Source organism: Mus caroli, unplaced genomic scaffold, assembly GCF_978045245.1.
Source record: "Mus caroli unplaced genomic scaffold, Mus_caroli_1 scaffold_15, whole genome shotgun sequence".
Classification (NCBI taxonomy): domain Eukaryota; kingdom Metazoa; phylum Chordata; class Mammalia; order Rodentia; family Muridae; genus Mus; species Mus caroli.
The window spans coordinates 109,489,343-109,504,978 of NW_028227270.1; positions in this window are offsets into that span (position 1 = coordinate 109,489,343).

A 15,636-nucleotide genomic window follows, 5' to 3' on the forward strand; every position below is an offset into this window, starting at 1 on the left:
TACATATTAATTAAACTGTGTTTGCGATTATATCTTGGGCATAGCTTAATTTTTCCTATTTATATTCTGCATATCATTTGACCTCTACACACTGATACATGTTTCTCAATACTTCATATCTAGGTACTGTTGCCATGGAGGATTCAGACAAGACAGAAAATGAGGAATAAATAGCCCTTCTTTCTTGGCCCAGGTAAGACATTCTTTTGAGCAATTCAGTCCAAGTTTAGTTATGCACTAAGAAAAAACATTCCATCTGAGTATGTGTATTTCTACCTTCTTTCTAAATTGCTTTCAAGTTTTATATTCTTAACTTCCAAAAGTTCACTGTCCTTATAACATACTAAGGACAGTAACTTAATTATGGAGTGTGTCTGCATGTTGTGAAGCTTTCTAGTGGCAGCTGTATGATGTAGTGAGTTTGGGATTGGAACCTTTCATTCCTTCAATAGTTAACATCTAGACATGAGTATTGTTCAATGCTTTTCTAGATAATGGGATTTGGGTCAAAATAAACAGTAAGAGCATTGACTCATTGAGGATAGCCATGTCTCTAAATCTAACAGAGGAATAACATATAGGCTTCAGAGTCTTGTGAGTGTTTCCAGGGCTCTGGCTAGAACACTGGTTCCACAGGTCAGATTTCAGCAAGTCTTGTGTTGGAGTTTTCCAAAAGACCCTTAGTCACAAGGACCACAGAGACTGCCATCGCTGCAAAATGCATGAGGATTTTTATTGATCCAACATGTTGGGGACTCCCTTCTTAGCACGTAGGCCAGAGGAGAGACCCAAAACAAAGAAAGAACAAACTTTTTATAACTTTGTAAGGGGCGGATTTGAGAAACAGGGTTCTCATTGGTGTAGCAAGTAACCCTTTCGGGCATTGGTTGGTTTGTAGAGTGACTAAGTAACTTTGGCCTAGTAACTCACTTTGCTTGCCCCCAGGGTGGGTTATTATGATTTGGTCAGCAAAGTAATAGTACATTTTGAACTTATGGATTAGCTATTAACGTCAGAGCTATTAACGTCAGGGAGATTCTCACAACAAGGTCAGGGTGGTTTGTGGTCTTTGTCAGAATTCAGTGTGGGGTGAGGTAGGGGGATTTCTAATCTTGTTATGGTTATTTCTCTGAGAACAGCTTATATTGCTTTGTAGGCTCAGTCATTTTTTTTTTTTTTTTTTTTTTTTTTTTTTTTTTTTTTTACATTTGTTTAGTCAGCCAGCTTCCTTATCTGGCTCTGCACTTTGCCTGCTAGTACAGTTTAGAAAGTCCTTTATAAAGGGGGAAGGTACTAGGTGGTCTTGAATTCATTTTGGATATTATACTTCTCTCTCTCTCTCTCTCTCTCTCTCTCTCTCTCTCTCTCTCACACACACACACACAAAGGTAAAAAGAGGGAAGGTAATGTGGACGAGCCCTTGTCTATCTGTCTAGCTCCCACCCCTTCAGTACTTGATTATCCAGTTTATTTCAGGCTACTCTTAACTGATGGAAACCACTTGCTACATTATTCCAGAGGTCTTAAATTTCAGGCACTTTGTTCTACGTTAGGACTAAAAAGTAACCAAGTGGGAGCATACTTACCTATGTGAGACCCTGGGTCCAAACATTGACACTTTAAAAATAACTAAAGTAAAAAAATACATTTTACTTGTAGCTAAAAACATAATGTATATAAATTACATTTCAAACACAAATTTATAACTCAGCACCAAGATTAGGTAATAGTACAAAGATCAAATTAATTTTCAGCATCTATTTAAGTTTCAGGAGATGTTAATACTTCATCTTAAAAAATTGATGAAATATATTATAAACCTATAAAAACAATTGAACATAACTCTAAATCCCTATAAAGACTATCATTGCCAAATGTTCCAATTTAAGAACTGATATCATAAAGTCTGCATAATAGTCAGGCTAAGAACTTAAATAAGTTCAGCTTAATTGAAAATAGTTACATTTCTGAAACACATTTCATTCTTGAGAGACTGGAGAATATTATTAAAATGTCTAGCTAACCAGGTGTGAAGAGGTCAGCTCTACAAGATTCATAATTAACATCCAACACAGAGTGCATGGTGGTTTTGCATTCCCATTTCAACTCTTCTTAATTCTAGAACTCTCTAGAATCTTCTCTGTGCTACTCAGATGAAGAACTGGGCAGTTGAAATTCATGGTGACTTAAGTGGAGAGAGGAGGACAGTTTATCATAAATTACTTGTGAGATTCATGTGGAGCCCTGCTTGAGACTTGTTCACGTGTCTGGGCTGTATTGTATATATTCGAATGTGAGCACAAATGTGTTCATAGCCATGCCTATCACAGAAGAAGTGTTAACATAAGTACATGGAACTGAATCTTTTTTTTTTTTTTTTTTTTTTTAGAATATAGAAGTATCCTATTTTAAGATCACCGTTTTTTATTTTCTTATCTCATTATATGTCTCTATGAAATTACAGTGTGTTTAATTTGGCCTTTTTCTTTTAAGTTTTACTTCACTGGATGACACAAATGACATATGTGAACTCACTCTCTAATTTTGGAAACTTTTCAAACATAAATCTAACTCTTAGTGGCAAATTACATGCCTTTCCCCAAACGGCAAAATTATTCTTTAAAAAATATACTATTTTTATAGGTAGGAATATTTTGCCTGTATCTTTGTCTGTATACCACATGCACGCAGTACCTGAAGAGACATGAAGAGGGCATTGGACCCTGTACTGGCTGGCTGTGCCAACTTGATGCAAGCTAGAGTCACCACAAAGAAAGGAATTTCAGTTGAGGAAATGTCTCTAAGACTTAACAACTGTAAGGCATTTTCTCAATTAGTGATCAATGTAGGTGGTGCTACCCCTGGGCTTCTATAAGAAAGAAGGCTGAGCAAGCCATGGAAAACAAGCCAGTAATCACCATTCCTCTAGGACCTCTATATCAGCTCCTGGCTCCAGACTTCTGTCCTACTGTTCTGACTTCCTCAGTGATGGACTATGATCTGAAAGTGTAAGCTGAATAAACCGCTTTCTCTCCAACTTACCTTTGATTCCTGGTGTTCCATCACAGTAATACAAACCATAACTAAGACACACCCCCTGTGGGAATTCAATCTCCTGTTCTTTGGTAAAGTAGTTAGATCTCTTAATTGCTGAGCCATCTTCCCAGTTCCACGCAAAATATTTTTACTTTAACTTGGTCGCTTTTCACAAAATTCTACTGGTAAGGAATGGGCATCTTTTCCTCCTAATAAAATCTGAGACCAGTTGTGATACCCAGTGATGGCTAGATGGCAATAATTTGATCAGTTAGGAATGTAGCTCTTTATAAGGATACTATTATGACACTGCCTAAAATTGTCCAAATATACCAATTCATAGCTTAGGAGATCACACAAAAATAGGAAGGCTTTGATCTCTGAAATTATAAAGGTCCTTAGCGGCCTTCCCACTAGACTCAAACTCACAGTGGAGGCCATATATTCAAAAAACATTAATAGCAAATCTTAATTACGTAGGATTTTGTTGAGGTTAGTTGACATTATTGAGGTTAAGTCCCATGGAATTAAAACAGGCAGTAGTCTAATACCAGAGGAAAATGAAATATTTTGACATGAGTTCAAGGATCACAGTTTGCATGCTGATGCCAAAATAAATATTGTGACTTTTAAACACAAGTCTCCAAGGTAAGACTGTCATAAAGTGAGTTAGTGTTTGATGACATTTAAATTCCAGCAAGAAATATGTGCATGTAAGGAAAGGTCACTTGGTGTTGACTGCAATGCCAAAAAGTGTCTCTCATAAGCATGGAGTGTGCATAGTTCCTAAGTGTCAGGGAAAAAGTGTCTCTCGTTCTGTGTACTGCTTAATGTATGCAACATACATCCATAGATGCTGGATCTGGCGGCAGTCTGACATTAAGTGAGATTGCTACAAAATCGACCAAATAAAACATTGCTTCCTGTGCTTCAATGTATTCAGTATGTTCTCGATATGTAGGATATCCTTCATAAATCAAGTTATAGTATTGTAGCCAGAAAGATATATTTTATATGTGTATGTATGTGTGGCATGTTTGTGTGTGTGTGTGTGTGTGTGTGTGTGTGCATGTGCATGCACATATGTGTGGATACATATGATTGCAGTGACCATGCATTATATGTGTATGTGGAAACCAGAAGTTGATATGAATAACTTCCTTAATTTTTTCTAAGATTCTTTGCTTCTGAGATTCCACTGCCTTCAACTTCAAGGTCCTGAGATTAGAAAAGTGAGCCACCATGCCTACCTGGGGTGAGTATTGCTGATGTGAATGCCAGTCTTCCTGGTTTTAAGCACACACACTGTCCACCAAGTCACCTACCCAGCACCTCGCCATGAGTTCTTAAGCATTTCATAGTCAAACGGACCACCTCAATTTTCTATCATTCCTTTATATTTGGAGAGTGGGGATCAAGCAGAATCTGAGTCTAGTTGCTCAGTGTGTAATCCCTCTAATTGTCCACTCACCTAGCTCACTCTGTCATTGCTTTTAGCCCGTCCCTGCCAAGTACTTAACACAGTGGTAAATAAACAAATACAGCTAACATGAAAATGCTGTGTATGTGTCTGTGTGTTTACATTGATCTTGCCCACTTAATAAACTACCCTGATACAGTTCATCCAAATCAATGGATGTGGCTCAATTCCAAATGTGAAAGCAGAAGACAGGCGAAGCTCCACCTCCAGCCAGGACCAGCAGATGCTTCTCTACATGATGCTGTAGGTGAGAAGAAAACAAACCAACCAGCCTAGCTCTGGTGGCTGATTCCCCGCATTGTGAGCAATTAAATCAGGGCCACATGAAGGCAGAACACTTTGGTGTGGTGCACTGTGCCTCAACAGATAACTGCCACAGAACCATCCTTTCAGAGCTTGGTTTTGATTCTGTAAACCAGTTTTGTAGCTGATTGTATAGTTTATTTCCTTTCTTGGCTCAAAATGGGTGAAAAAATTAAAGGTACGCTTGGGAAAGAGCAGATACTGTGTGGGCAGCCTTGTGACAAAAGCTCGAGTCTAATGAAAACCTGTAAATTCCAGGAGTATTGCAGGATCAGGTAGTAGGTGTAATAAATTGTAATAAATAGTAATCTATATAACCATGAAGCTCACACCCTGCTCAAGCTTGTAGTGCTGCCTCAGTGAGGAGGATTTGCCTCATCTTTAAAGGGATGCAATACTTTAAACCTCTATTTCCTCCCTCTTAAGCATCTCTGGTTAGTGAGATCACATGGTGGGTCCTTTCCGATTTCTGCTTCATACTTCAAATTTAATTTATTTGAATGTGCAAATTGGATTGACAGCGATGTGGTAAATTGTGCCTGGTTATGAAATGTAAACTTGCAAGGCACAGTCAGTCACCTTCAAGTACGTTCCCACAGGCCTTAGCTGATGCCATTGTGCTTGCTGCAGGCATCTCTGATCAGACCAAATCAGCCATAATCAGGCAGTATTTACAACTCAACCAGGCTTACAGCACTGACATCTGGCTTGTGAGAGCAGGTGGCTTTCAGTGGGAGTTCCTGGATGGTTCCTCAATCAATTCTTGTGAATACCTTTAGAGATGAGACAGCAAAACCTTAATTCTCCAAACCATAAAAGGAGACTACCTCAACTTTTTTCTCCCTCATTTTTTCCCCTGTAAATCCAGATTATTTCCCCATACAGCTTTTGGTATGATGGACAGAAACTAATTTATTTTCTTGAGATGAATGAAATACCATCTAGTTAGTTTATAAGTCTCTTGCCTAACTTTCTCTCACAGTGGAACATTCCGTCACTGGAACACTGGAAATGGAAGGAGGAATGGCCAAGCAAGATGTTAGAGGGCTTTTGGGCAGCTCCCCTCTTTCAGTAATTTCATTATTAATGAATGACTTAGTGTCTATTGTATCACAGCTCTCTTCCATGACCTAAAGGCAGAGTTTGGTGAAATGAGAATGCCTCTTATCTTTTGGAGTCTGTATTCTATTTATGTTGGTCCATGAAATCTACCATCTCTGTCGTTGAGCTAAAATCAGTCTCTCTCTCTCTCTCTTGCACATGCACATGCATGCACGCGTTGAAACTGGTGACACACAGAAAGACAGAAGGACATAGATTATCGTACAATCTTTGTGTCTATATTAGTTACTATCTCCGTTGACCTAACAAAATACCCAGCAAAGCAACTCAAGGTAGGAAGGTTTTGGCCCACATTTTGATGCAACAGTTCATCAGCATGGAGAATACATTGCTGGCAGTAAGAAAGGCTCTGGTGGTAATCGCCTGATTGGGAAGCAGTTGGTTATATTGAGTCATCAGCCTGGAACAGAGCCATGAATGCTGGAACCTTGTTGGTCTTGTCTCTCTTTTGTGTGTGTCACATGGTATGATGATGCCCATATTCTGGGTTGATCTTTCTTCCTTCGATAATTTTTGTTGAACTGCTCTCACAGACATGCCTAGTAATTTCTTCTAAATGAATACAAATCCAGAAAAGTCTCCCACTAGCCAGTCTGTTAGGAATTCCAGCTCCTCTAGAGAGCGCCACCTGGTGATCAAGCTTTTTAATACATAGCCCTGGGATGTTCAGCATCTCTAATGGGAAATCTGGGGACATTTAATTAGAGAGCATCAGACCTCTTCTACTCTCCATATATGTATCAGTGATACTGTAATCAGAAACCAGTTCTTTCTGTTCATCTGTTTTGGACTTTGTTGTGGGAAATATGCCCAGAGAAGTGACCCCTTCTAAGATCAGTAATTAGAAATCACTTTTTTTTCCTGCTCAAATGATCAGCCCGAGACTCTGCCCTGAAAGTGTTCCCTTTTGTCTTAGAGGAAGCCTCTGGCTGTACTGAGTCTATACGATGTTGTGGGCAACACATAGCTTTGGCTGTGCTAGTAAAATATACAATAGTGAAAGATGCTGTGTCTTATTCCTTATTTTGTTTGTTTTGTTTAAAAATGCAAGAGAGGGAAACCATTGACTCGTGTGCAATGAAGGAGTATCTGGGGAATGCCAATGGGGTTCTCCATTTGTTGCCAGATTCTTGATTCTTCCTAATTGGAGAGCCATTGCAGTGGACCAGTTTGTGAGTGCCAATAGAAATGGATCTAAGTCAGACCTGTAAATGAGGATAAGGTTGCCTCTAGAACTCAAAAGAATGACCCAAAGATGCTGTTCCTGTTTAGCATTTCATGTTCTGATGATGTTACCCATATTCCAGATTGAACTCAGGGTCTTGCACATGCTAGGCAGGGGTGTTATCAAGGAGCTTCACCCCTAACCCTAATACATTTGTGTCAGTGGTGCTCAGGGTGAACTGGTTGAGCTGAATGAATAATACTTATAATTACCTATGATGACAGGACTTATATTTAACTCAGGGCACTGGATTGTTCCCTTTCAAAAAGTGGTTTTAAGAATGGTTCTGTGTTTTGAATGAGTATTTGAGCCTAAATCTCCAGGATGATATCATGTTGCCATGCTCTCCCATAAGGGAATGGAAAGCTGAATGTGATAGAAATCTGGTCTGCAGGAATGTGAGAGGCCATGTTTTTTTCTGGGACACTCTGAGAGAAGTAAGGAGAAGGTATAGTAAATCCTCCAGCTACAGGCTGCCACATTATATATTGCATGGAAAATGTAACCCAAGTCCATACTAGCAAAGTGCATTTGTCTCCAGGTGATGAGAGAATGGAATGAAGAATTTCAGTAGTACTTAGTCTGAAAGCTCTAATCAAGTATAATGTGGTATTATCAAGTTCTCTGGTAGATATCACTCATTTTTCTCAGATTTGGTCATTGGAAAATTATATCATGACATCTTGCTTTCTTGCTCCTGCTCTGTCTCCTTGCTCCTGCTCCCTGTCTCTCTCCATTCCCCTCCCCCTCTCTCTTCACATGCTCATGGCCAGCCTCTACTCCTCTCCTCTCTCTGCCTTTCTCTGTCTCTACTACACTCTCAACTCCCCTCCCCACTCCCTGAATAAACTCTATTTTATACAAAAAAAAAAAGAAGAAAGAAAAGAAAAGAAAATTGTATCACGAAGGAGGCTATTCAGTGGAACAATAGGGAAAGTGGTTCTTTCATCACTCTGTCAACAGACAACTTTTACTTACAGATCTTGATTTTCATAGGTGACACTTTAGTTAATGTTCAGCTATATGAACTATTTTATCCATTTTATCAAACTGTATTTGACATTTGAGTTTTACCTGGAATTTACCTGAGAATTATTTATTTTAATTCCCATCACTGGGAAGAGATGCCCTTTGGTATTGCAAATTTTATATGCCCCAGTACAGGGGAACACCAGGGCCAACAAGCGGGAGCAAGTGGGTAGGGGAGCAGGGCAGGGGTGGCGGGGGTATAGGGGACTTTTGGGATAGCATTTGAGATTTGAAATGTATATAAAGAAAATATCTAATAAAAAAGTAAAGCATAGACACTTTCACAGTCCATATGTTCCTCATCACTGTTCTACGCTAAAGGGGAAAAAGAAGGTCTTGAAGAAACGCTCATCTGGGCCGAATAAAACCCCAAGTCTTTACTGAATAGACTACTTGAAAATACTGAACCACACTACCACTATGAAGAAGGACATAGCTTAGAGTTCTAATTAAATGGACACTTGATTGAGTATCTCTTTATCTGACTCAAAACTATGGTGGTGGTATCAGTTCTAGGATCTATTAGCACAATTTAGATTTCACTTAGCTTGGGAACCCATGGAAGAAAATAGGCCTCAACTCTTCCATACAGGTTCTCAACATGAGGTCAAACTTCCTCTTCAGCTCAGTACGAAGGTTAGGGAATGGCACAGGTTGCTTTAATATCAATCTTTTTGAGATTTACCATCAAATAATAAAGTGAACTCATAAATGCTGATTTTCTAATTCTAGTACTTAAGTTACAAGGAGGCAATATATTTAATGACATAAAATTCATTTTAGCATAATTAAAAATTTAATTTTTACCTTCATTAACTTGAAAAAAGTCTTAGTTTGTTCCATGAAGCTTATTTTTAACCTCAAAGAAATGTAATGATTCATAGATTCCTGCTGGAAAATGTCTTAAATTACTCACTGTAAATGTGATAAAGGATATTGTCATGCCTTGGAGAGAAGAAATCACTAGTCATCTGAACTATATCTGTGCCAGGTACTGTGCAAATCATATGAGTGTTTTGGTCACATACTGTATGACACTTGCGGTTAAATCAGAAAATCAAGCTTCCAAGAAAGTTAAAAAAACCAAAAAAAAAAAATATATAAATAAAAAAAAATAAAGCCAGGAATGGAAGAAAGGATGTTAGACCTGGGGTCAGCTGATTCCACACCTCTTATTCTTTCTTCTGCGAAATGCCATCTCTACTATCAGTATCCTAATGATAGCCAGAAGCTAATAACAGCTGGAATTCAGTTATAGCCAATAAGTCATCAAATGGGAACTTTATTTTGAGATATACCAGGGGGTATATTAAGAATATAAACAAATATGTAAAACAATAAGAACGGCGGGGGTGGGGGCAGATGCTTAAGAGCATTAGCTGCTCTTGAAGTGGATTGGAGGATTTGCTTTGCCACACCCAAGTGCTGGATTCTGACCCCTTTAAATCCAGTTCTAGGGCATCTGCTGCCCTCTTCTGGCCTCTACAGGCACTGCACAATATGGTATAGATACATACACATAGACAAACACATAAAGTAAATACACCTCTATAAAATGAATATAAACAAATCATTTTCAGAAAATATCCACGCTTCCAAAGCAGCCATTTTGCTTTATTTATTATTTTTATTATTTTATTTTAATTTTTTTGTTTTGTTTTTGTTTTTTGTTTTTTGAGACAGGGTTTCTCTGTGTAGCCCTGGCTGTCCTGGAACTCACTCATTAGACCAGGCTGGCCTTGCACTCAGAAATCCACCTGCTTCTGCCTCCAGAGTGCTGGGATTAAAGGTGTGCGCCACCAGGCCCCGCACCATTTTGTTTTATAGTCAAGCTATAGAAAAAATAATCTTACTTTTATCTTGAGCTTTGTGATTATTTAGCAATAGTTGATGGTCTGATGCTTTTGTGTCCTGTGTGCACTAAGCAATTCTTACCCATCTTCTAATGACAATAACTGAAAGAATTTGTTGGCTCCTGTCTATGCACATGACTTCCAATACTCACAACTTTACAGTATTGCATTCTTTCTTATTCGCTTTTCTAAATTTTGATCCTTTCACTACAGTGAAAGGCTGCGTGAAACAGTTTGTGTGCACTTCACAAGCCTATAAAATAATTGACATACAGGCCTGGAATGAGCTGAAACTAAATGAATTCCACTAGACATTATATGGTCCAAATAATCAAAATTGCTTTAATTGAATTTCATTTACCACAATGTAACAGACTTTCAATTAGGTCAACTCTAGACTTGCCTGCTATAATGATAGCTGAGTTAGCAAAGCAGTTAACTTTTTTTGTCTTTTGAGAAAGAGGCAATATTTTCTCAGGTGGTCTCCTCACTTGTTTTTGAAAGCAGAGTTGTAATTGTATAACCTCTATTTATGCAACCCATCGCTGTTAATTTTAATCACACAGATTTGTTGTTTGTTTCTTTCAAGAAGGGGGAAAGACATCTCATTATATTAAAGGAAGTGTTTATATACATATCTGATTCAGGCCAGCTGAGAAGCTATCCCAGTGAAATGGTAATCTCTCTGACAACCTGATAATGAAACGACCAAACTCGGAAAAACATCTGATACGCAAAACTACTGTTGATGCATACTTGCATACTGATAACATTAAGCTAATGACAGGCCTCTATCATATTAACATGGACCTAAGAAGAATATTATCTCAGACTAGTTTAAATTTATAATTCAATAACTCTATCTACATATTCAAATCAATATATAAATCACATGGATGTAATAAAACCAAAGCTGGGAGAAAATTGATAAATAACAGGTATTATATAGCCATATTAAAATGATAATAATTAGTAACAGTGTGCTTACAAAATAGCCAACTGAAAAGAATTCTAAGTGCATACTCTCATTATTAAAATTAGGCAAAATGGATCAGGATGTGGTAGCACATTAGTTCTAGCTCTTGGGAGGCAGAGATAACCTGATCTCTGTGAGTTCCTGGCCAATCCCATTTACACAGGCTTCTGGACAGCCAGAGCCAGGTAATGAGATCTTGTCAATGTGAAGGTGCTTGAAATTATCTAGAAGATACAACTCTATGTGGGGCTTCTAGAAAGGATCAACTGGTGGGGGAAAACCTCCTAACCTCCCAAAAGAGTAGATGGCACATTCCAATGAATTTATAAAGTCTACCCTAATCTGTTTTGTTGCATGATGCTCAGCTAATTGTATTACAGGTGCTATACTTTTACAAAGTAGGTGGCATCAGTCTAAGGGGCCCGAACATGGACATATTTGAGGGATATGCTTTATCATCTACTTGCCTTCATGTCTTTCTGAGCAAGCACATATATTGTTCCTGCTGTTGTTGCCTATGGATGTCAGACTCTTGACTTTTCAGTGTGGGATTTCAAGGTCTCTTTAGATTTCTCAGGCCATACTGGGACTATGGAGACATCTAGCTTCATGGACAGTTTTCAGGTTCTTAGGTTGTCTAGCATGAAGCCAGCCACAATTGGGACTACCTAGAACCTATCTTAAAAGACAATCTAGCAAACTCCTCTGCTATGTGTATGATATAATATACATATACAGTCTAGTGTTTCTGGTCCCTTTCAGTTCATCTCTGCCTCTGCCTTACTGTACTGGAGTTTCTCATTAAGAACTTGGCAGCAATGACTGATGGTTCTCTTCACTCAAAACATGCACATATCTCTAAGAAATGCATGTAGGAGATATGTATATGTATATGTATGTGTATATGTATATGTATCAGTATCAGCCGATAAAACATTTCTCTAGAATGAGCTAACTGGCTCAGAACTCAGTCCCTATTATCAAACTCAGTGTGCTTGGCCACACCTATAATTGCAGCATTTACAAGGTCCTTCTTAAGTACATGATGAATTTGTGGCTAGCTTATGTGACATGATGTCCTTCACTCAAAGAAATAAAAGCTTTACAGACCAGGTTGGCTTTGAACTGGCAGTGATCCTCCTGTCTCCACTTCCTGAATGCTGAGATTACATGCCCAGAAATTAACCACCATTTCTTCAGGACCAGTTGGCTACCCTAACATATTAGTTACTGCTTGATTTAAGTAGTTTGTTTTTAAAATATCCATTAGTTATTACCATGTGGTGTGCTAAGACCCAGATAAAATTGACCATGCTTTTATCTCCTTCATGTTAGTGACATTATTGGGCACAAAGTAATGAAGTAAATGTCCTTGGAGAAGGAGCAGGAATAACCCACATTCAGAGAGGAGAGTGGGACATTCACCCCAAACACACAAATCTCTGCAAGCTGAATCAGAACGTAGTGGTCGTTCCTAGAAATCTGTATGTTAAATCTCACTGGGACTCATCAACACCTAATCAAGGAATTCTGCTTTTCAGTCACTTAAAGTGGCAGCTCCTAAAGAAAAAATATCAATTCTTAAAAACAACTAATTTTATTATCTCCCAAGAAATCTTTCTCAGGAGTTTTCTTTGAACAAGAACAACAAACAAACAAACAAACAAACACTTGTTATCATATGAAGGGCAGATAAAAGATATGGGTACCCCCAAAAGATTCTCCACTGTACCACAAGGACACTTGCTCATCTATGTTCATAGTAGCTTTATTGGAATCTGGAACAACCTGAATGTCCTTTAACTGAAAAAAGGATACAGAAAATATGGTTTATGTATACCATGGAATACTACTCAGCTACTAAAGACAAAGACATCATGAAATTTTCAGGCAAATGGATGGAGCTAGAAAATATCCTGAGTGAGGTAACCCAGACTCAAAAAGACACACATGGAATGTACTCACTTATAAGTGGATAATAGCCATAAGTACAAGGTAACCATGCTACAATCCACAAACCCAGAGAAGTGAAGTAACAAGGAGGGCTAATGGGAGGATGCTTAATTCTCACTCAGAAAGGAAAATAAAAAAACAAAAAAGCATTGGAAGTGGGTGAAGGCAGGGAACTTGGTGGGAGAGGTGGTGGCAAGGGAAACAGGGAAGGAGATTAGGTGTGGTAGAGCTGGGAGAGAGAACAGAAATTAGTCTTAGTTAGGGTTTTACCACTGTGATCAGACAACATGACCGAGGCAACACATTTTTTTAATATATATTTTTTATTAGTTATTTTCTTCATTTACATTTCAAATGCTATCCCTTAAACACTCCCCCCACCCTGCTCCTCAACCCACCCACTCCCACTTCCTGGCCCTGGCATTCCCCTGTACTAGGGCATATAATCTTTGCAAGACCAAGGGCCTCTCCTCCCAATGATGGCCGACTAGGCCATCTTCTACTACATATGCAGCTAGAGACACGAGCTCTAGGGGTACTGGTTAGTTCATATTGTTGTTCCTCCTATAGGGTTGCAGACCCCTTTAGCTCCTTGGGTACTTTCTCTAGCTCCTCCATTGGGGGCCCTGTGTTCCATCCAATAGATGACTGTGAGCATCCACTTTTATATTTGCCAGGCACTGACATAGTCTCACAAGAGAGAGCTATATCAGGGTCCTGTCAGCAAAATCTTGCTGGCATATGTAATAGTGTCTGCATTTGGTGGCTGATCATGGGAACTCTTATAAGGACATTTAATTGGGGCTGGCTTACAGGTGCAGAGATTCAATCCATTATCATCAAGAGGGGAGCATGACAGTGTCCAGAAAGGCATGGTGCAGGCTGAGCTGAGAGCCCTACATCTTCATCTGAAGGCTGCTGGCAGGATACTGGCTTTTAGGCTGGTAGGATGAGGGTCTTATAGCCCACACATACAGTGACACACCTACTTCAACAGGGCCACACCTTCTAATAGTGTCACTCCCTAAGCCAAACATATACAAACCATCACTGGGAGAATCACTGGGACTACCCAGAGACCCAGAACAGCAGTGGTTCTTGGAAATCTATGGGGTAACCCTAGCTGAGACTCCTAGCAGAGGAGAATATGTAACCTAAAGAGGCCACTTCCTGTAATCAGGTGGGACTAGCAGTGGAGGGAGGGGATTCCTACCTACAAAACCTTTGGCCCCAAATTAGTCCTGTCTACAAGCTGTGCAGGGAAAAAAATGGAACAGAGATTGGGGGAATGGTCAAGCAATGACTGTCCTAACTTCAGACCCACCCCATGGGAGAGAGACATGTACTGCATACAATCTAATGCATAATCTGTACAGGGTGTGGATTGCCCATGTTCTATTCTCCTACTGCCGCAGAACTTGGATCAGCAACTGCCTTGTAGGGTATGATGCAAACTTGTAGAATTAAGAGAGACACAGTAATGATCGAAAAGTTAATGTTTACTTGTTGTTGAGTTGTTATAAAATACTACTTTATCACTTTACATAGATAACTTTATTTGATCTTTACAACAAACTTGTGGTGTGAACGTGACTAGGTCTGTTTCACAGATTTGATAGTTTTCAGAGAGTACTGTGGCAGAGATGTGTTCTTAGGGTCTCTATGGAGATCTGTACCTGTGTCTCCCAACACCACACCCATTTTGCCTAGGACTTTTATTTAGGTAGCTATCCTCTCAAATTTCTGTTCAATTTTATTACTTGATTTTAGCACTTGTTACCAAAAGCAACCTAATACAATTCTATACAATCATTCTATGAGCAGAGTGTATACTTGGAAATTTAGAACTACTCTATATTTGTTTATATCAGATCCAATTTTATCTTTCTCAAAATAAAAATAGAATTCAGTAGTTAGGGTTCAATCTCAAGAAATAATATTACCTTACCATTTTAACTCTGAACAACCTCAGAATCTGTGTGCTGAACATCATCAGATGAGTCACAGGACAGAATAATGACCTCCATAGTCCTTATATATAGGGAAATTGAAATATTTCTGTTTTTAGATGAGTTTAAAGTTATGTTTGATTCATTTTATAGATTAGTAAATATTTAGTCTTGAAAAATCATAGAATGGGAAAGAAACAACGTTATCCAAGGGGCTTCATGGCATTCTAAGTCATTGCTCTATGTGTGCAAATGCTTGTCATCTCATCAGGAATGAAGTTGAGTTCAAGGTGAGTTATATGTGGCCATGTTTGACATCACAGGAAGTCACACACACATATACTCGAACTTTCTCTGTTTGATTTGTACTTATAAAAGTAAAGAGGTGCAGTTGAGAGAAAGGGTAATAAATATTAGTGAAGAATGGAAGGCTGATGTAACAGTGATGACTAAAGCAGATGCCACTTGGCCAAGAGTCCTCTCAATCCTTGTGTCTGTATTGGACAGGATTGCCATAGAGGAACAGAACCAACAGTCATCTTGCTCCCACTGCCACCATTGTGAGAGGTGGCCCATACAATGATATGCCATCATCCTCTGGAGAACCAGGGGAATTAGAAACATAACTGAGTTGAAGACTGAAGACAAGAACGAGAGCAAATGAGCCCATCAGTTACTGCTGCACCACGAGGTAGGCTTGGGGACTATTG